General features: G+C 42.4%; 1 protein-coding gene across 1 annotated transcript in view; it reads right to left on the reverse strand.

The window, feature by feature from the left end:
• PRKAR2B (protein kinase cAMP-dependent type II regulatory subunit beta) overlaps positions 1 to 21,639 on the reverse strand; it is a 65,811-nt gene that overhangs the window by 39,867 nt on the left and 4,305 nt on the right. The gene's annotated exons all lie outside the window — the stretch shown is intronic.

The raw sequence follows: 21,639 nt of genomic DNA on the forward strand, positions 1-21,639 counted from the left end.
CTAAGAGAAATTGTTGTAAGTCGAGGACTATCCGCACTGTGATAAAATGGCTATTCTGACTTTCCTCGAGGTCTGTGGGTGACACAGATAGCTGAAAAAATCCTTGCACTATTCAGTTAGGGCAAAGCAGACCGATTTCCTGTGGAAGAATGGAAATAACCAAACAAGGACCATTTGCAGAAATTCAACTAAAAATAAAAATCCTACAAATTTCTTCATGTTTTCTAGTCTTGACCCAAATCAAGCGTGTGTCTCTCTTCAGGTGTGAAGAATCCAATCTGAAAGGAGGGTGGAAGCAGAGAGGACATCTGTATGTGCCTTTTGAAAGAGCTGTTTGCGCGCACCTTTGTGTGTGTTAAGAAAAAGACATGGAAGCATGGATTTCTGGTCCTGGAATTTGCTTCAAAGAGGTCAGAACTCAACTTGGATCAGGGGTTCCCAAAAAGCAAATCTCCTGGGCCATGAATCTAGGATCCTTAAACAGATCCTTAAACAGAGGGATAGAATCAAGATCACATAAAGTGTTAATACAACTTTATAATGCCTTGGGAAGGCTACACTTGGAATACGGCATCCAGTTTTGGTCGCCACGATGTAAAAAAGATGTGGAGACACTAGAAAGAGTGCAGAGAAGAGCAACAAAGATGATTAGGGGACTGGAGGATAAAACATGTGAAGAACGGTTGCAGGAACTGGGTATGTCTAGTTTAATGAAAAGAAGGACTAGGGGAGACATGATAGCAGTGTTCCAGTATCTCAGGGGCTGCCACAAAGAAGAGGGAGTCAAGCTATTCTCCAACGCATCTGAAGGAAGGACAAGAAGCAACGGATGGAAACTCATCAAGGAGAGAAGCAACTTAGAACTAAGGAGAAATTTCCTGACAGTGAGAACAATTCATCAGTGGAACAACCTGACTCCAGAAGTTGTGGATGCTCCAACACTGGAAGTTTTTAAGAAGAGATTGGATAACCATTTGTCTGAAGTATGTAGGGTTTCCTGCCTAAGCAGGGGGTTGGACTAGAAGACCTCCAAGGCCCCTTCCAACTCTGTTATTCTGTTCTAGATGCTTGTCCTACAACTGACCATGGAATACAGTTCTGTGGAACAGAAAAAGTGAGAAGGTCCAGCTTTGAGTTTCTACGGCCTAATCTCTGCTCCCTCTTGAAAGTCACAGACATGTTGTCTTTTGACCTTCTGTATTTTGTCCTTCTATAAAATGGGTCCTTTTTATCGACGGACATCACGTCACAGCTGTGATTTCATGAATCGACACCCACCGCCAGCTATGTCCTGGATGGACCCGTGACTTGGTTTCAAAAGCTGGAGGTTGGAGAGGGATGACTGAATAACAAAAAGGCGTTCGATATTAACCAATCCAGCAAGCTTCAGATATAATCTGAAATGAATTAAGAAGCTGCAGTGGCGACGGTATAATTTTCTTCTGAGCAGCGTTCACCTTGCAAGCTAATCACTCAACACAGGGCTGAAGTGAGAGTTGTTCGTGTGAAAAAAACAACTTTCTGCGAAAAAACAAACAAACAAACAAGCAAAGCATTTCGGTTCACGGGGGAATTGCTTTCTACCCTGCTGTGAAGATCCACAAACAAAAAATACTGTGAACGAAGGAATAATAATACTCCCTGCATTCATGCTTCTGAAACAAGACCAGTTCAATCTTAAAACCATAAAAAGGAAAATGTTTCCAATTTGAGCTCTGTATTTTTTTTTTAAAAAAAAGGGAGGGGATGCGGTGGCTCAGTGGCTAAGACGCTGAGTTTGTCAATCGAAAGGTCGACAGTTCGGCGGTTCGAATCCCTAACGCGGCGTAACGGGGTGAGCTCCCGTTACTTGTCTCAGCATCTGTCAACCTAACAGTTCGAAAGCACGTAAAAAATGCAAGTAGAAAAATAGGGACCGCCTTTGGTGGGAAGGTAACAGCGTTCCGGGCGCCTTCGGCGTTGACTCATGCCGGCCACATGACCACGGAGACATCTTCGGCCAGCGCTGGCTCTTTGGCTTTGAAACGGAGATGAGCACCGCCCCCTAGAGCCAGGAACGACTAGCACATATGTACGAGGGGAACCTTTTTAACCCTAAACTTCACTCTAACCCTAATTAGACCATGGAATTAGACTACTGTGCTTAATTCCTGAAGGCAAATTCAAGTTTGTTTATTTTGCTCATTGGCCAGCAAAACAAAAGTTTAAAAAGTAAAATGACCACCTCTTTGAAGCAATAATGTAATGCCATCTATATGGAACAAGAATGAGCTAAATTGCTTGAGCGCTAAGACAAAAGTAAAATCACGATTCCAATATAATTAAGATAGTGAGCGTGAGACTTAATGATGTAGTAGAAACTAAAATCCTATAGTAAAATTAATTGTATCTTAAAAAGCGAAAGAGCTCAATGGACCAAATGACTCATTTTCTGCATTAAGGATGACTCTAGCAAGTGATAAGAATCAAAACAATCATAATAAAAGTGTGTGTAAACAAACACGGATTGTTTAATTCACCAATTTGTATAAGCCAGGCTGGTTAGTGTGAAAGATCAGGTCCACACTTGAAAGTCAAATTAAACTGATTTATTGCTACTCATGGCCTGTGCACAGAAATCTTCTTAACTAACAGTCAGTAAAAGGATCGGCAGAATTCAAGGTAGCTGGACTTAGTTCGCTTGTGGCTACATAGGGATTCTAAGCTGATTCCTCTTTTCACTCCACCCCCAGATTCTACTACTCTTTGTCCTACACAGCCATGGGTAATCTTTTAGTAGCCAACAACTGCATTTAATATTGGGAGGATTCCATAAAGGAGGTGACACCACTTTGCCAATATGGGGTTGGGACCAAAAAACATTATTTTGCAACTCGGATGTGCTTATTTTAGAGCTGACGCTACAATTTCCATGCATTTCGGTTACTACAGCAGAGGGCCACAAAAAAGGGGGATTCAAGGTCACAGATTTCCCAGTTCTGTCCTGTACCAATAATCTCTTTTTACAGTAGAGTCTAAATCACCAATCCCAGGAAGGCTCCATTTTTTGCATATTGCAACCCTTTTGCTTCAGAGTTCATAATACAATTAAGTACATTGCAGGATACTATAAGTTAGTATCACTATTTCTTACTCGGCCAAATATACAGCCAGCACTGTGCTTCATGCAACAAGGCAATTCACTTCTCAGCTCATCATTCTCTACTTTCTCTTTCAAAGTACCATATGAAGTTACCAGCTAACAAGCTGGAGACTTTCTGTTATAAATTCCAACTGCCAGAAATTGAACAAATTGCCCATATTACTGAGTTTGGGCTGAGCATCTAATAAGTGTGTGATCGTAGGCACCTTTGGTCCAATTCTGAAGCATTTTTGCAAGTGTTCCTTCCTTACCACGGAAGGAAGGAAGGAAGGAAGGAAGGAAGGAAGGAAGGAAGGCAGGCAGGAGGGAAGGAAGGAAGGAGAGAAGGAAGGAAAGGGAAGGGAGGGGGGAGGAAGATAGATAGATAGATAGATAGATAGATAGATAGATAGATGATAGATAGGAAGGAAGGAAGGAAGGAAGGAAGGAAGGAAGGAAGGAAGGAAGGAAGAAGGCAGGCAGGAAGGAAGGAGAGAAGAAAGGGAAGGGAAGGGATGATAAGGAGTTGAAATGGAATGAAAAATATGGAATGGAATACAAAATACAGAATGGGATGGAATATAGATTAGAATGAGAAAGAGTAGAGTAGAGTAGAGTAGAGTAGAGTAGAGTAGAGTAGAGTAGAGTAGAGTAGAATAGAATAGAATAGAATAGAATAGAATAGAATAGAATAGAATAGAACAGAACAGAACAGAACAGAACAGAACAGAACAGAACGGAATAAGGAGCAGAGCGGAACGGAACAGAATAGTATAGAATCAGAACAGAATAGAAACGATGGCATAGCATATCATAGCATAGCATAGAATAGAATAGAAAAACAATAGACATTTTATTGTCACTTTAAACATACACTGATCAGCATACATTAAAATGAAATTTCATTGCATTCAGATTATTTGAAACAGAGCCAAGAAGAAGGATGGAAAAGAAGATTGGTAGTGACTTTGATTTGTTTATAAAGACAGGTCCTACAGGTTGTAGAGCAAGTGAGTTTGTACAAGAGGTGTGTTTCCTACCTCAGTTTAAAGCCATCCCGACCCTGATCTGCTCCATGGTTTCAGCCCTTTATTTGCTTTTTTTTTTAAAAAAAATGCATTTATTACCTGCCCCTCCCCCACAATGGCTTTAAAACTCCTGGGACTGGCTTCCTGCCCCAGATCTCTTCTAACCACAATCCTGTTAAACCAATTACACAGAAACACAGCATCTGGTCCAAAATCATTTAATGAGAATGAGATAAGATTTAAATCCAGGCCATTCCAGTCTTCCCTATCATCAGGCATTTTCTCCCTGCCCGTTTTAATGGGAAGGAGAAATCATATATATAAATGTATGTATGTATGTAAGTACGTAAAAAAAGAAGCAGACATACTCCGAACTCCGGAACTTAAAATTTTAAAAGAATTAAAATTTTATTTTACTAAGCTTTCGTCAGCCATCTGCTGACATCGTCAGAATATTAAACTACCATTACAGAGATCTCTGCCTTTATATGCCATTAATCAATTTAGCCCTTGCGCGTTTTTTACTAATATACCTGGAACTCGTATTTTTAGAATAGTTTGTAATGTATGTATGTATGTATGTATGTATTCTCGGCCTCTGGTAGCCCGCGATCACTAAGCCACAAGAAATACACTCAAGATGATCAGCGGTGTATCCTGGTTTATTAGTGACGTCAGCTCGTTCATGAAGCCGGAATGCAAAGCAATGCAAAGATGCGGCTATCGGGAGCTAACTGCAGCGTCCTTTTATAGAGCAGAATTCAAATCCCAGACAGCTGGGTGCGAGCGTAATTCCCGCCGCTACCTTCCGGGCGCACAGTACTGACGTCATCAGTGCCGGCCGCCTCCTCTCCATTGGCGTCGCTCCCGACTGCTCTCCGTTCCTACAAGGTCTCCTCCACGATCCCCAATAAGCACCCATGCTCCATAGACTCCTAGCCGTGGACCCTAACCCCATCACCATCACCCCGTGCCTCCCGCACCCGCATCACCCCCCGGGAGGATGCTGTGTTCATGGCGTTCGTGGTCACGGTGTCGAGCGCTGCTTGACGCTCGACATGTATGTATATAAAGTTTTTTTCTATCGAGACATCGAAGACGCTTAATCTCTCCCCTGGCTCAAGCTGATGAAGGGAGGAGAACTTTTGGCTCAGAGGTTAATACAGCTGCCTAACATGCAGGCAGCCCAAGTTCGAATCCGAGTAAGGGTATGGCTAACTGATGAGAGCTAAAAAGCTTGAAATAGATCTATACTAATCTCCCTTTATTTCTTTATCAGCGAAATTGTATGTATGTATGTATGTATGTATGTATGTATGTATGTATATCCTGTTTCCCCTAAAATAAGACATCTCCTGATAATCTGCATATATATATCTACACATATACATACACATACATACATATACACACATACCCTGTTTCCCCTAAAATAAGACATCCCCTGATAATAAGCCCAATCAGGCTTTTGAGCGCATGCAGTAAAACAACCCCCCCCTCCCCCTGAAAATAAGCCCTCCCGGCAAAACTCTTGGGGATGAAAAAAAATTCAACACATTTCGCTGGCGTTCCTGACAAGGTTTTGGACACCAGGGAAGAAGGAATCGTATCGCTGAGAGAAACGGTAACTGCAAATAAGAAAGAAAGAAAGAAAGAAAGAAAGAAAGAAAGAAAGAAAGAAAGAAAGAAAGAAAGAAAGAAAGAAAGAAAGAAAGAAAGAAAGAAAGAGAAAGAAAGAAAGAAAGAAAGAAAGAAAGAAAGAAAGAAAGAAAGAAAGAAAAAAAAATCAGCTTTGATCACAGAACTGACTTAGAAAAATGATGCTACCGCTCTATCCCTTTGCTGGAAAGGTAGTTTTTTTAAGAGCCAAACAACTCCAGCTGTGTTTGCGACGCCTCCCCAAGTAGCAAAAAAAAAAGCCCACAATTTGATTTACATGGAGATAAAATGGAGGCACGTGTCTCTCGTTTTAACAGAGGTCTGATCATTAGAGCTATAAAACTGTGTGTTTTTCAGGAACGGGTCCCTTTTTTACTCTTTCACAGAAAGAGAGGCCGTGGCGTGCTATTGTTTCGTTGCTAGGGAGCAACCGACGTGCGTCATCGGAAGGACCGAGCACCTATGAAACATGCCATCTTTTCCTTCAGACTGGGCCACCCAAGCAGCAATCTAAATCAAGGACTTGTTTCCTTCGGGGGTTCTGGAAGGAGCCTCTGGATGGATCAAAGGCTCACACTGGAAGCCATTGCTGGTTTGTAATTGCTGGTTTGAACTGCAACCCCCCCCCCCATTTTGCAGAATTAGCAGCCAAAGATTAGAGGGGTTTACGTGAATATGCTGATTAGGATAGGATAGGGATTGGATTAGGATAGGGTAGGGATTAGGATCCGATAGGGCAAGATAGGATACGGACTGGATTAGGATAGGATAGGGATTGAATTAAGATTAGGATAAAATAGGGATTGGATTGGATTAGGATAGGGATTAGGATACGATAGGATAAAAATTGGATTAGAATAAAATAGGGATTGGATTGGATTGGATTGGATTAGGATAGGATAGGGATTAGGATACGATAGAATAGGATAGGGCAAGATAGGATGGGATGGGATGGGAATTGGATTAGGATAGGATAGGGATTGGATTAGAATAGGATTAGGATAAAATAGGGATTGGATTGGATTAGAATTAGGATTAGGATAGGATAGGGATTAGGATACGATAGGGCAAGATAGGATGGGATGGATGGGGATTGGAGTAGGATAGGGATTGGATTAGGATAGAATAGGGATTGGATTAGGAGTAGAATAGGGATTGGATTAGGAGTAGAATAGAAATTGGATTAGGATTAGGATAGAATAGGGATTGGATTAGGATAGGAATTGGATTAGGATTAGGATTAGGATTAGGGTAAATAGGGATTGGATTGGATTAGGATTAGGATAAAATAGGGATTGGGATACAATAGAATATAATAGGGCAAGATAGGATGGGATACGATGGGATAGGGCAGTGAGAGCTAACCTTTTCGGCACTGAGTGCCAAAACTGGAGCGTGTGTGTGCGCGGGCCGTCGCCAGCTGCTCTTTCGCGTTCTGGCACGCACGTGTGCACTGGCCAGCTGGTCTAGCATGCACGTGCTGGAACCCAGAAGAGAGCAGCTGTCCAGTGCGCATGCACGCGATGGAACCCGGGAGAGCTGCTGGCAACGGCCCACATGCCGACTGAGAGGGCTCTGCGTGCCAGAGTAGGAAAATCAGGCAGTGAAAAAACAAACTTTGTTTGAACAGCTGAGAATTACTTCATTCCCAGCGTCGTTCAACTAAATTAAAGCAAATTCCTCCCAACACAAATTCCTCAGTCCTATCGCAAACCTTGGTCCAATTAGGCAAACTGCCAAAGGCCTTTCTTGGCCAACGTTCAGAAGTCACAGATACAAAAATAAATACAAGACGTAGACGAAGGAGAAGACGAAGCTACCAACGTTGTTTTCCGACAAAGCCCAAATGCCATTGCTGGTCTGTTTTAAGCCTTATGGGAGGGGCCAATCATCGCCTGGCCCTATTCCCGAGTTGTCCTCTTTGCTTGAGCTGCTCTTGCCTTCTGGCAGCTCTTCTCATGTATGCACTAGGAACAGGCTCCTCCTGTTCCTCTGCCTCTCTACTGTCAGCCTCTGGAGGTTCTGGAGTCCGCACCTCACTCCCCGATGGCCCTGGCCCCATCTCTGCCTCCGATGCAGAGCCCTCGTCCGGGCCTTTCCCAGCCTCCAGGACTGGCCCATGTTCTTCCTCAGCCTCATCGCTGTCCGACTCCGCTACCAACTCTGCAGGCTGCTGGCGGACCACAACAATACTAATACTCTGGTGATCATTTCGAAAAATCCTTTCTTAGTGAGCACCTAGAAGCCAAAATATATAGCAAATTTCAAGTTTGTAAGCTTTACAGTTCTGGAGATTTCGTGATTTAATACGTGAGTGGTTTTCGCTTTTATATATATTTGAAATAGTAACGGCAGTTACTGCAAAAGACTCCTCACATAAGCCTGATGATGGCAGATGAGATTCTGTCGAAACGTCGCTTCTACCCTTTTAGGGATATATCCACAATTACACAGGAAGAAACCCGAAATATTAACTACACACACACACACACACACACACACACACACACACACACAGATAGATTACACAATCAAATTGTTCTGTTTCGGATAGCACAAAGCCTTCTCCCAGAAAGTAACAAAGAAAACTGGTGGTGGAGAGGATGTGTCCAATCCTGGACAATCCTGTAGACCCTGGTCAAGCACGCGACGTACCACACATGGCAACTGGGGATAACGGATAACAGAATAACAAAGTTGGAAGGGACCTTGGAGGTCTTCTAGTCCAACCCCCTGCTCAAGCAGGAGACCCTCTATCATTCCAGACAAGTGGCTGTCCAGTCTCTTCTTGAAAATCTCCAGTGATGGAGCACCAGATCTTCTGGAGACACATCATTCCACTGGAAATTTCTCTTGAGTTCTAGGTTGCTTCTCTCCATGATCAGTTTCCATCCACTGCTTCTAAGAGAGATAGCAAGAATGATGGCAAGTCCAACCTTCCCTGGCACCGTCCTGTTGTGCCCAATTGGTACTACCGGCAGGCAGCTGGCACCAAAGTTACAACTCTTTTAAGGATAAAGAGCCATTTTGAAAATTGTTCCTGTCTTTTCATCACAGTTCCTTTTGCTGGTAACAATAGCATTACATTTTGACTTTTTTTTTTTTTCCAGAAGGAAAATATTTTCCCATTCAATGAGTAAAAAGTGTAGTAGCAGGTTTAAATTTAGCGTGCCTATTTTCACGTAGAGCAGGGGTGTCAAACTCAAGGCCTGGGAGCCAGATCTGGCCCACAGTGTTTTTAGATCTAGCCCGCAGGGCCACCCTGGAAACAGCGAAGAACCAGCCCGTGGTGCCTCTGGCAGCGAAAACGGAGCTCAGGAGAGCCACAGGTAGCGCTCGTGAGCTCCATTTTTGCTGGCACAGGGTTGCAGGACGCTGCTGCAGCCGAAAACAGAGCTCGGGCGCCCGTTTTCGCTGGCAGAGTGCTCGGGCCACCACTCGCCCCCCGACAAGAGTGATGTTGAGCTGGCCACACCCACCCTGGCCACGTCCATCCCAACCCCCTGAGGTCAAACACAATCCTGATGCGGCCCTCAATGAAATTGAGTGTCAGGGTTCTGATAGATGCCCTAATTAACTCATGAGACTCGAGCCAAGTTTCAAAAGAAATCCAGTTATTTATTAGGAGCAACATGTCAGCAACTACCCGAGTGAAGCCAACTCTGCCGCAGGTAATTTACGACTCAACTCTGACCCTGTTTCCCCCCCCCTCAGGCTGTGTCATAAATCACATTCTCCACCAAGGCACTTTCCCAGGCTGTAGAAAATACGGCCCAGCTCTGGTAATCTTGAGATCCAACCTTGAAGAAGGTATGCGTGGAATGTGCTTTTGAACATGGCTCTCGAACTGCATCAATTTTCTTCCCCCCCACACCCCATTCCTGCCCATGGCAACTCGAGAGCAGACCAGAAATGCTTTGCAAGATGACATCCAGTTTATCACCCCAGAAATAGAGGCTCAAAATTAATGTGACCGTCATAGTATCTGGAATTAAGCGCATCTCATACTTCGTGGCAAGATAAATTATAATTTGAGCTTGTAATGCTGTAGCTAGTTTATTGGGAATAAGATGCATTAAATTCAATGGGATTGCTTAATGATTGGGGTCAGGATTGCGCAGTTTACACGGTATTTGATAAACGGATGCTCAACCTAGAACATTTTATTCCAATACTCTTTCAAAGTCACGGATAATCCTTCAAGTATATGAATACATTTACTATAGATAATTTTAAGTATGTTTCCTAACCAGTGTACTTTATTTACAGCTCTTTGCAGTTTTTAAGGAGCAATTTTTCAGAACTTGGGAATGTGAAATATCCTATTTTTTTAAAAAAAGGAATACTGTTATTATAAGGCTATTCTGCATAGTTTGAGATTATTATATTTCCTTGCTATAAAAATGCCAAGTCAAAATGCTCGCAATAACTAACGTCGAATGGTAGCATTTTGCCCTGCTTACTGCCAACTTTTCAAAGTCTGGAAATCCACAAAATAAAGACATTACAGTATATCTTGGTATTTTTGTGAGTCAATGGAGTTTCAAATAAATACTGGGCTTCTTACAAATTGCTTTTACAAATTGCTAAAGGCTGGGCTCCTTACAAATTGCTTTTAGTACAAAAACAGCACAGTGGGTGTTTTGTGCGTTCCCTTGGAAAGTAATGCTGAAAAGCAAGCATTTCACAACATTTACACGCCATTCAAGAGATAATTCACAAGTCCAAAAGGCAACGAAAAGACCAAAAACCTCCCCTGCCAGCAATCAACACCCAAGATGAGTATTGATTAACATCAACATTAACACAAGACCAACAATCAAGAAGTAAATTCCCCCATCAAGGAATCCCCAACTCAGACAAACAAGCTAAGAGTAAACAACAACTTAATCAAGGAATCCTCAAGGTCACTCCGACCAACACTGACAGAGCAAGCCACTTATAAGAACAAGCACTGATGATATTACTTAGTATGGTAATGAAACGTCTTTCAGAAAACCAGCAAGCTGAGAGAGCAGTTCACAACCTACAGAAAATGAGATAATTTAGGGCAAACTCCAGGAAATTTCAGCCTAAATCTTGGGTTAATATTTGGTTCCAGGCAAACTGGAGAAAACACTAATAAGGATGATTTAAAAACAACAATGAACCCTAACCATACAGAGGAACAAACTTTGCTTAAGGGGGAAAGATTAAGCATTCTGCAAAGATAAAGCCAATTTGCGGATATTCTGGAGTTCATGGAAAATATCCAGTGGTGGGATTCAGCCGATTCGAGCGAATCTGTAGTTAAATTGCTGGCTGGCCCCTTCCCTTCCCGCTCCTTCCAGGAGTCCCCAAACGCCCCATTTTGGTTCCTAAATAAGTGCAGGGAGGCCTCCTAGGCCCGAAATGGGGCGCGGGGGGGGTGCAGCACCCCCCTCGTGGCCCATTTTCGCTTCCAGGAGGCTTTAGGGAGGTCTACTAGGCCCAAAACAGGGCGTGGGGGGCAGCCCAGCCCCCCCACGGCCCGTTTTTGCTCCCAGGAGGCTGCAGAGAGGCCTACTAGGCCCAAAATGGGGCACAGGGGAGTGACGCATTCCCCCCCGTGCCCTTTTTTTGCTCCCAAGGGAGTGCAGGAGGCCGAGTCCTGCCTGTCACATCCCCTGGCCACGCCCACCATGGCCATGCCCACCCAGCCGGTCATTAGGGCAGAGAACCGGTTGTTAAATTATTTGAATCCCACCGAGAATATCCAACGTCACATGGATAGGCCCTGGCCCACCTTTTTAAAATGGTTAACGTGGATTTTTAAAAATCCATTTTGACAAATTCCACCTAGAAAGCTGCTAAATAAAACTACCGGTCATGAGATAATAGGGAGGGACTTCCTGCGAAGTGGTTAAAAAAAAAAAACGAGAAAGCAAAGAAAGAGGGAGTGATTTGGAAGGAAATTAGAAGTAAATCCTCAAAGATCTGCATTAGAAGGATGCTTTTTAGATTGTTCAGACATGATGTTGACGTAAGCACATCCTTGCCTTATAACCATTCACTTAGTGACCATTCAAAGTTACAACAGCACTGGAAAAAGTGACCTGGGCCTGTTTTTCACATTTACGACCGTTGTCAGCATCCCCACGTGATCAAAATTCAAAGGCTTGGCAACTGGCTCATATAGGTAATCCTCAACTTAGGACCGCAATTGACCCCAAAATTTCTGTTGCTAAGGGAGACATTTATTAAGGGAGTTCTGCCCCGTTTTACGACCTTTCTTGCCACAGTTGTTAAGTTTGGAACACGGTTGTTAAGTGAATCTGGCTTCCCCGTCGACTTTGCTTGTCAGAAGGTCGCAAAAGGGGATCACATGACCTCAGGACACTGTAACCGTCATAAATACGAGTCAGTTGCCAAGAGTCTGAATTTTGATTTCGTGACTATGGGGATGCCTCAACAGTCGTTAAGTGTGAAAAATGGTCCTAAGTCACATTTTTTCAGTGCCTGCAATGATTCATTTAACAACGGTGGGAAGAAAAGTTGTAAAATGGGGCAAAACTCACTTAACAACTGTCTCACTTAGCAATGTAAATTTTGGCCTCAATTGTGGTCATAAGTGAAGCACAAGCAATAAGATGCCCCATTTTGTGGATGGAATGAATTATTCAGAGTGGTAAAAACAGCTTGTAAAAAGCTACGGTAAAATAAATTTAAACTGGATGAGGAAAAACTAACCCAATCAAATCAATTCAAGTACGGTCAATGTAAAATAATGCACATTTGGGCAAAAGGGCCTCCATTTTACACAAAACTTTACAGAAAAGAGCCTAATTTAAACTGTCACTTGTTCTGACCTAGGCTTCCTTAGAAAGTAAACAGCACAAACTTAGTCCCGGCAAACCTCTTTAATTTATACGGCTGTAAATTCCTTTCATTTACAGTCCGCAAGGCTTGATAAACAGTCTTTCAGAGGAAGGTTATCAACACCCACCTATCTCACGTGGAACGCTGCCAAAGAGCTAATTTCCAGACGCAGGGCAAGGCCAAACTTGGCACAGAGTCACAAACAGAAGTTCCAAATCTTGAATCGGCCAGATGAACTAATTGCTTCCTGCAAAAGCTCACGTCCCGTTGGCTTCTCTTTTATGTCTTATGGGAGGAGCCAATCATCTCCAAGCCTTACTCCCAAGTCGACCCTGTTTCCTTAATTGTTCCTGTCTCCTGGAAGCTCTGGGCATGCGCACACTGGGAACAGGCTCACGCTGTTCTTCTGCCTCACTGATGTCAGACTCCAGAGACTCCGGAGGCAGCAAAAAACTCCCAGAGGGCCTTGGGCCCCTTCTCTGCCTCCGACTCAGAGCCATCGTCCGAGCCTTCCCCATACTCCAGCACTGGCTCACGTTTCTCCCCAACTTCCTCATTTTCCGAATATCCTGCCAGCTCTGCTGGTGGGCCACAACATCACTGAATCAGAAAAAAAAAAAAAACGTATCTTGTGAACATAATGGACAGTTCAGTGACAATCTTAGCCGAATGTGACGATATGAAATTGCCATATTCCATGTTAGGGGGGTTATTAGGAAAGGGTCTAAAAATAAACCTACCAACATTATAAGGCTTTTATAGAGATCTACTGAATGTACACATCTGGGCTTTCACATCCAAAAAAAGAAAAAAAAAAGAAAAAAAAAAAGCAGAATTTGGGAAAGAACAGAAGAACCAGCAATCAAAATAATTTATGGGTTCCATCCCATTCTTTACGAGTAAAGAACTAGGAAAGAAGAGCGAACAATGAAATTATTGAAATATATATCAAATCACGTAGGGAGAAGGCGCAAGATATTGTCTTCCACGCCAACGCCGGCACCCAGTGTCCCAACGAACGAAACAGGATGGAAATAGAAACACAGAAACGTTGGAAACGGATGGCAAAAAAACCCCCCAAAACGAAAAAAGTCTTAGCGGACCATCGAGTTTGCACTTTGTTTTTTTGTTTTCTTTTCAATGTATTTATTATTTTTATATTTCGCTTATTTTTCTTTTTTTCTTTATTGTTTCATCTTCATCCTTGATTTAAAATAGTTCGCTTAGTGACCGTTCAAAGTTTCAACGGCACTGAAAAATGTGACTTAGGAACCGTTTTTCATAGTCACGACAGTTTCTAGCACCAGATGTTTGGCAACGGGTTCATAGTTATGGCCGTTGCTGTGTCCCCAGGTCACGTGATCCCCTTTTGCGACCCTTCGGACAAGCAACGTCGACGGGGAAGCCGGATTCACTTAACAACCGGGTTACTAACTTATCAACTGCAGTGATTCACTTAACAATGGAGGCAAGAAAGGTCGTAAAATTAACAACAGAAATTGTGGGCTCAATTGTGGTCATAGGTCGAGGACTATATGCCATCCCTTGCCAGAAATGTCCCTCTAGATGCTAAATGACAAATGGCGGGCAAACTTTGCACGCCAGAATTAATGGACACAAGTTTGACATTTGGACTCAAAATCATAATAAGGACAGGCCATTTTCAACCTTCCAGAAATCTCTGTTGGAGACTCCAGACTGTTCTGGAAAATCAGGATTTAATTCCACCGTGAAACAAGAGAGGGGCTGAATTCAGATAGATCACTAGGTATCAAGCAATACTCAGAAGGTGTCAACCAACACAACGGGTTATTAGCAGAGGTGGTATTCAGCCGGTTCATACCGGTTCGGGAGAACCGCTAGTGGTAACTGCGGGTGTGCCTTCCTGTAATACCGTCCTATTTAGCTACATTTTGAGGTTGGGTGCATGCACGGAAGGCATGCGCACTAGCAAAGTGCACGCGTGGAAGTCCGAGCACATCGTGGGTGGTGCGTGCACGCAACGAACCGGTGGTAACAATATTGGAAACCTGCCGCTGGTTGTTAGAACATCACAAACGGTTCATTCAGTGATAAATTACTGCTAATCTGTCTCACAGGGAATTCCTCTCTGCTCGGCCTAATTTAAATCCCAACCTGACACCTTTTGATGAAACGTGTTAATTGGGAAAAGTACTACCAAACTCCTGATATTATTTTATTTTTTTACCTCAGAGAGCAAAAATCAATTAGTGAGTGAAATCAGCAAACACAACCTTAAGATCAACGACAGGACTTACGACTGCAACCGAGCCCAAACATTTCTGCTGTTAAGTGAGACATTTCTCACGCGAGTTTTGCCCCATTTTACGACGTTTCTTGCCACGCTTGCGAAGCGAAGCACTGCAATCAGTTGGTCATCTGGTTGTTAAGTGAATCTGGCCCTCCTCACTGTCAGAAGATCACAGAAGGGGATTCACAGGACCACCCCCGAGAACTCTGCAACCGTCATAAATGTGAGTCAGTTGCCAAGCGTTTGAATTTTGATCACGCGACCATGGAGATGCTGCAAAGGTTGTAACTAGAAAAAAACGATCGTAAGTCCCATCTTTTCAGTGCCATTTGTAACTTTGAATGGTCATTAAACGAACCGTTGTAAGTCAAAGATACCTCTTAAACGACCTTCAGACCTGGTTCACATGTTAAGATGTTCTTGCTGCCTTTTTTCTCTTTCTAACCAAGAAAGGAACGGATGAGGTGCCACAGCTGACACTACAAACCTTAGGATCTTAGTTTGTAAGAACTCTCTTTTAACTCTCCCCCCCAAAAAATTTTCCTCGCTCCTCGGTTATGGAAATTGACTTAGCTACAACAGCTTCAGCAAGAAGGTAGAAGAAATAGGATGTCTAATCTATTGTTGGAAGAAATCTCCAGCTGGGTTCAGTTCCAAGTGGGGAGAAAGTCACTGGAAACAGGGAGACTGCTTGAAAAGATGGTTTAATGGTGGTCAGGACCACATGGTTTTGAGGTCCTGGGCAAAAAGACCACATGGTGAGAGAGTGAGAAAGAGAGAGAGATTTATACCCTCTGTTTGGCTTTGAATTTGAGCTTGTATTCTGACTGACTGTCAGACTCTCATGGGGTCATGCAGGGGTAACTTTCTAGGTTGTCTTTTGAGTCCCAGGCTTGGTTGAACCTTGCCGGGTGATGCAATCTCCCCTAGTGCCATATGGTGAGTTCTGTTGCTAGATGAGTAGAGGGCTAACCCTACCTTTGTTGGATCGTGGGCGAGGGCATTTGCTTATGAATAGACCTAGCTACCTCTTTATCTCTTAAGTGCTGACATCTTCTGTGGGCTATTGAGAGTGAGTCTGCTTCCTGCCTAAAAAACATGTTTCTCCATTTCTCATCCAGGGAGGTAATAATACTCTGCCTTTTTAATATTTCCTAGAATATTTCATTCTTCTAGGAGAGGGATGGGTGCTAACGTCCTACAGTATCTAAATAGGAAAAAGTCCAGGGATTGAAAAGGGTACTGACAGATCAGGGTTGAAATGATGGTCCTTGGTGCTCTCTGAGCTTTGGGGTTTTCTTGCAGACCCCAACATTCGACCAATAATGGAAAAAGAAACAAATACCCCAAGCAAGCTAATAGCAAACAGCCCAACCAAGAAACCACGGAGACTTTTCCCATTCATATTGATAGGGCAAGTCATCAGAATATAAAATGAGACCAAACCCCACTCCCTACTGGCCCGGATTATGTTACCTAGCTGGGTAATAAAACGTCTAAAAGAAAACAACTCAGATCAGAGAGCACGGTCCATCCATCATTTGGATTTCACGTTTTCTTTCAACTGGATTTCAAAAAAACGAACCATGTCAAAGGTAAAGGATAATCATGCAAATGATAATCGTGAATTTTAAGCCGATATGCTCGAACAGTATCACCGCAAATGATAAATCAGTTTTAAGCAGACAAGCTGCATGTTAATAGCAAGGGTATTTTACTCGGGTGTAAGAAATTCCTAACGCACGCATTTGCTTTTTCGTTCACGTATACAAACCATGGTTAGTGTTACGATGCGAAACGGCATTCAAAACCAGGATGCGATCAAGTGAGCTCCAGAATTCAAGACCAATATTTTTAAGCCTCCAGAAAAACCGGGGAAAAGTATAAATATAAAACCAGGAAGGTCAGTTTTTTTATTCAAAGTTAGCTGCAGGAGACATCCTGTTTAATAATCCTGGGTTTTGCCAGGAGTGTGAGATATACAAACGAGAAATAAACAAACAGACAGGTTGATGGCTGACTGGATCCCTCTCGTCAAAAGATATTGCATCAGCAGGAATCCTGCATCTCATCCAAAGTGATATTCAGCTTAGAAAAATACCGTGCTATAGTTCAAAAATAAAAAGATACGTTTTTGTTATACGTCCACCATATATATTATTATAGTGCCTATATAAATTAGGCTTTAACGAACAAAATTAATATATAGCCCCAACCAAAATTAATATACAGCCATAACTAACGATTTACTTCTGAATTAAAAGGGAAGTTTCTTTTTAAAAAAAAAAATCCATGCAAACTTTAGCATCCATCGCTGCATGATATCCTTATCTCTTAATAATAATGCAATTGGCGTGCGATGCTGCATTCAGACTGCTTTCGTTTAAGGAAAAATAGGCACGGAATCCATCACTTCGTTTCTGCATGAAATCTAATGCAGGGACTTCTAGAATATCGTACAAAGGAAAGGAAGTATTCTTTTATTATGTCCTACTTGCGGAGACAGTATATAAAGAACAATTTTGGGAACCGAGCAGAGAATATACAAGATGCAGAAAATTATCGGGAACCATCTTTTAAAACTTTTATTCAATATAAACACAAAGATGCAATAAAATTTGTTACTGTAAGAAACAAAACAACAAATAGGCAGGAACAAATCATAATTCACCAGAGCCTGTACTATAAAGAGCCTATCATAGAATATAAAATAATAGGATTAGAAGGGACCTTGGAGGCATCTCGGCTAATTCTGTATTATGAGATCTTAAAACAAGCCAATTTTAATGCAGAAACACGAATGCCTTATTTAACACGTAATATTTACAAAATCAACAAGTTCACAATCAACAACTTAATCGCATTTATCTCCAAAAAAAGGTCAACTGAATGAAATACGATGTATTCCCAGACAGGGTTACGATTTTAACCCTTAAATCCATCTCAAGCCACTTCCAATCTGTATGTTTTACGTTGGTTTAAAATAAAATAATAACTTCTCCCTCCTTCATTACATCTCCGTAGCAAAGCCAATAACTTACAATAAGCTTTTCAAAATAAGTTTTTGAAGGATTAACGTTTACCATTAGGTCACTCAAACTCTTCATTCAATGCTACTCGTCTACAATGCTTATAAATCTTATAAACCTCTGGGGTAAGACGACACTGGCATCTAAATACAGAAATATCCACAAATACAATCTAAATAAAAGAACCTCACTCACCGACAGTGAAATCCACCGGCTTCTTAACGTTATGGAAAGTTTCAAATTTGACAGCCATTGTCTACAAGGCAATTGTTTTCAATCCGTAGCCATTTCTTCTTGTTTTTCGCAGTTTGCAATTGTCTTCTACATGTAAGATCGGGGCTGGTGTCCCCCCCTTTCTCAACAATGCTCGTATTACGGCCAGCTTCGGAAGCGGCGGTGCGAAAGCCCACGTCCAATCAAGATCGCCGCATTTCAAACGGGCAGCGTTTGCCGTGTCATTATTTGTATTGTGCATCAACTTAAGGAATAACTACAGGGGACGCCACACAACAAAACGTACGTACCTTAGCAAAGAGCACAGCTATCGGCCAGACAGACGTATGGTTGTGATTACACTTACTTTACTCCAGAGCTGCAATTGAGCCGTTAGCTATTTGATCTACACACCATCCAACCTGGTTAGTACAGTGGGTACCTTGGTACTCGTCAGGGTGGATAAAAATCAATGGTTTTTTTAAAAAAAATCAGATTTTTTTTTATTTAAATCGGATTTTTTTGATTTTTATCGAATTTATTTTAATAAAAAACTTTTGGGGTAAAAATCTATCGTAAGATAGTTTTCTATTTAAGATACATAAATAATTTAGTTTATTCAGCATGAAATGGAGCTTAGATATGTAGCATGAGGCTGTATATTCTGCAACACTGGGACTATCGGTGAGTCAACAGTGGGTCAAAGGAGTAGCAGAGATGACAGCTGCTCTTTAACAATTATGATTTAAATCGAGTTGATTTAAATCAAGCTTTTACTAGTGATTTAAATCATGATTTAAATTGTGATTTAAATCAACTCGATTTAAATCAAATCCACCCTGGTACTCGTCGTTAATTGGTTGTGGGAGGCAAGATCAGAACCAGAAATGGTGGGTGGCGAACGAATTTTCCCCCCGTAAGGAATCAATTGAACAGAATAGAGTTGGAAGGGACCTTGGAGGTCTTCTAGTCCAACCCCCTGCTTAGGCAGGAGACCGTATACCAGTGGTGGCGAACCTTTAACTCACCGAGTGCCGAACAGGTATGTGCTTTGCACGCGCAGCTCTGCCTCCATGCCCTGTGCGCACAACCACACCATCTGTGCATGCGCACAGCTTTTGCACGCACCTGTGCGCTGCACACACAGCCGCACAATCTATGCATGTGCGTGGTTTTTGCATGTGCAATGCACGCATGTAAATGCCGTCTGCACACCAGTACTCTTGCATGCATGCACAAACGCACACACATGCGCAGGAGCTCTGCGGACCAGCTGGGTCCCTTGAACTGCACGCATGCGCACCAGGGGCCCAAACACCAGTTGGGGGGGCACGTGCATGCACAGCTGGTGAGTTGGGCGACAACTCGTGTGCCCGGAAAAATGGCTCTGCGTGCCACTTCTGGCACGCGTGCCATAGGTTTACCATCACGGCCCTATACCTCTCTGGACAAATTGCTGTCCAGATTCTTCTTAAAAGCCTCCAGGGATGAAGCACCCACAATTTCTGGTGGCAAGCTGTTCCACTGGTTAATTGTTCTCCCTGCTAGGAAGTTTCTCCTTAATTCCAGGTTGCTTCTCTCCTTGGTTAGTTTCCATCCATTGTTTCTTGTCCTGCCTTCAGATACTTTGAAAATAGGCTGACCCCCTCTTCTATGGGGTAGCCCCTCAAGTATCGGAATACTGCTACCATGTCACCCGAGTCTTTCTTTTCTCTAGGCTGGACTAATGTAATGAATTACAAGCAGGGTGGATAAAAATCAATGATTTTTTTTAAAAAAATCAAAAAAATCAGATTTTTTTTATTTAAATCAGATTTTTTTAATTTTTATCGAATTTATTTTAATAAAAAAATTTTGGGGTAAAAATCTATCGTAAGATAGTTTTTCTATTTAAGATACATAAATAATTTAGTTTATTCAGCATGAAATGGAGCTTAGTTATGTAGCATGAGGCTGTCTATTCTGCAACACTGGGACTATCGGTGAGTCAACAGTGGGTCAAAGGAGTAGCAGAGATGACAGTTGCTCTTTAAAAATTATGATTTAAATCGAGTTGATTTAAATCAAGCCTTTTTACTAGTGATTTAAATCATGATTTAAATCGTGATTTAAATCAACTCAATTTAAATCAAATAGGACTGGGATTTTTTGACACTCCTCTATTAACATACAGCAGCATCTTGATCATTGCTTTGAGATTTCATCAAATTTGGTACTCAACGCATTTTGAAAGCAAACATTTTGCCTCAGTACTCATCATTTGTTCGATACTCAATACACAAACTTAGAACTTTTCGCTGCCGGTTGCCTTGTGACTCATTATATTATTCTTTAGGAGAAAAGAATTTGTTTGGTACTATCGTTGTTGGTATTCATTGCACCTTCCGGAACCAATTAATGATGAGTACCAAGGTACCACTGTACTAGCTAGGTTTGATCGTGTTTAGATCAACCAATGTTGGTTAAACGCTGGTTTCACAATGCCGACATGACATTTCTCACGAGCAAATCTAATCTCATGTACATTCAAACATTTACCGACTTCTTTTAGTTGCTGTATAAACGCATCCTTCTCAATCAGGTGGTCGTTCAATACAAGTGGTCCTCGACTTACAACGGTTCATTTAGTGACCGTTCAAAGTTACATCCCTGGAAGCTGGCTTCTGACCGTTTTTCACACTTACGACCATTGCAGCATTCCCACGCCACGTCTTTCACACTTACGACCATTGCAGCATTCCCACGCCACGTCATCCAAATTCAGACGCTTGGCAACTGACTCACATTTATGACTTTGCAGTGTCCTGGGATCATGTGATCCCTTTTTGCTGACAAGCAAACTCAATGGAAAAACCAGATTCACTTAACAACTACGATGATTTGCTTAACGATGGTGGCAAGAAAGGTCGTAAAGCAGGGCAAAGTTCACTTAGCAAAGGTCTCACTTAACAACGTTAAGTTTTGGGGCTCAAATTGTGGTCGTACGTTGAGGACTACCTGCACTTCAAACTTTCCAAACAGTCCAGGTAGTCCCAATTTGAGACTCCAAAATTTCCGTTGCTAAGCAAGGCAATTTTTGAGTTTGGCTCCATTTTACGACCATTTTTGCCACAGTGAATCAATCAATGCAGTTACACCCTGCAGAGGTACACCAGCCTACCTCCTATCCACTCACCCACCCTTTCTCCTAATTCCTCAGTCTGCCACTGAACTGGATAAATTGAGACTTGCTTTCCTGCAACAAATGCTTGGGAATAAAATGGCTATGCGGGTAGTCCTCGACTTACGACCACAATGGAGCCCAAATTTCTATTGTTCAGCGAAACATTTGTTAAGCGAGTTTTTGCCTGATTTTTACAAACTTTCTTGCTACAGCTGTTGAGCGCAGTTGATAAGTTAGTAAGCCGGTTGTTAAGTGAATCCGGCTTCCCCGGTGACTTCGCTGGTCAGGAGGTTACAAAAGGGGATCATGTGACACCC

Source organism: Pituophis catenifer, unplaced genomic scaffold (genome assembly GCF_029215685.1).
Source record: "Pituophis catenifer annectens isolate HBS135680 unplaced genomic scaffold, rPitCat1.0.hap2 SCAF_7, whole genome shotgun sequence".
NCBI classification, from domain to species: domain Eukaryota; kingdom Metazoa; phylum Chordata; class Lepidosauria; order Squamata; family Colubridae; genus Pituophis; species Pituophis catenifer.